We start from the raw sequence: 1,802 nt of genomic DNA on the forward strand, positions 1-1,802 counted from the left end.
CTTTCAATAGTGTGATGCTACTAATTAATGCAAAGTCAACATTTTACCACCAAATAATAATAATAATAATAATTTTTCTGAAGAACAAAAACAAGCGAATAGAAATCAAGCTTCAATCAAACCACAAAGTTTTTTCTGTCTGTAGTTTTTTTAGCTGCTTAGAAAAACTGAACAATAAACATTCATCACATCTTAAAAGCCTCATTTTTACACTCACTGTAAATTAGTGTTTAATCTGATTATCAGTGATATTATTATAAACCTTAAATCTAAAGTTGATTTACAGAGTTTATACTGTGTGGAGGAGACATCAATCAACTTATGATGAATTGGAAATTGGCAACATCTGTCCCTCTTTATCAACTTTTCCTCCTAAAATATACATTTATATGTGCTAATTAGTAATATAAAGGATGTTTTGAGAGACGCAGACTGACACAGATTATAATGAACGAGGTTGTGATGCAGAAAAAAACCTTCAACTTCAAACTTTTGGGTTCATGTCAACATGTATTTTCAATTAAAAGCAAAAGAGAGTGAGTCAGGCCGAGTTCAAAGCGATAATAGATTTATTGTGTGTGACTTTTTTAAACCTTATCGTCCCTGACCGTTCTCTCACACATGACGTCAACGATGGCCTCGGAAGTCTTGAAAGTTTTTAATACCTCCGTGACTTCAGTGTGCTGCCAAAAAAAAGTTAAGTGTTACTTCGTCTTGATCATAGACTGTATATAAAATGGACGTAACATCCATGACGTCACCCATTGGTTTGTGGACTGCTGCTCGGAGGCCAATAGTATCGGATCTGAGCAGCGCTTGAACATTTCCGGTGCATGCTGGGAAAAATAAAACAGGGATTCTACTTATATGGGCATCAGGAGGAGCATGAGGCGCCCTCCTGAACCTGTGAACCAATCAACCTGTCAATCACGACGTAGCCACGCCCTAATGCATACCCTGCTTTATCGTCACATATAAAATCAGGGAGGCCAAAATGTCCCAAATGAACATCATACTGCATTGAAGAAGGCTTTAAACTAGCGATTGAGACCATAAACACATTTTGAAAACGTTTACTGAGGTTAGAAATCAAGTGAGAAGTTGGTGAATTCTCCATTGACTTGTATAGAGACGGAAGTCCTTTTGACACCAAAACGGTCGCCCCCTGGTGGCCTTTTGATAGAATGCAGTTTTAAGTTACTTCCGTGTTGGCATCATTTCAGAGGACCAGAACTCCCCGCCTGGTAAAGATCCTATTTGTACTACTGTAGAAGTTTGATAACAACCCAGGCTATATTAGTGGAGTAATTTACCAGATACTTTAACTCTCCTCAATTTTGACCGGTGTTAACTCAAAAATAAGGTATCTTTTCAAAAAAATACATGTGTAAAACCTGTGGTAATAAGTTAGAATGAAGTTGACTTAAAATGTCTAAGGGTGATAATTTATACTTTATGCTTTAAAAACAGTAAATGTTTGCATGGGAAGACAACAGAAGGGTAAAAAAAAACGTCTTCATCCCTGCTTTTCTTTGTGCTGTTGCTGTGAATGAAACACCAGCAGATGATGGTAGTCTTCTAGAAGGCAAATAGTTAACAAAGGAGTTATCCATGTAGCTTGATCCTAGGTCATTAAGGGCTTTGTATGTCAGGAAGGAGGCGGACCTTAAAGTCAACTCTTAAAGTTACAGGAAGCAGCTGAGCTCCAACGATGGACTAAACTTGGACTTTAGTCTGACTCTGAGAAGAACCTCGCTTTACTCAGTTTGGTCGTCCATCCTCAACGCCACCGCCGCCGCCGC

This window comes from Scomber scombrus, chromosome 13 (genome assembly GCF_963691925.1).
Source record: "Scomber scombrus chromosome 13, fScoSco1.1, whole genome shotgun sequence".
Taxonomy (NCBI): Eukaryota; Metazoa; Chordata; class Actinopteri; order Scombriformes; family Scombridae; genus Scomber; species Scomber scombrus.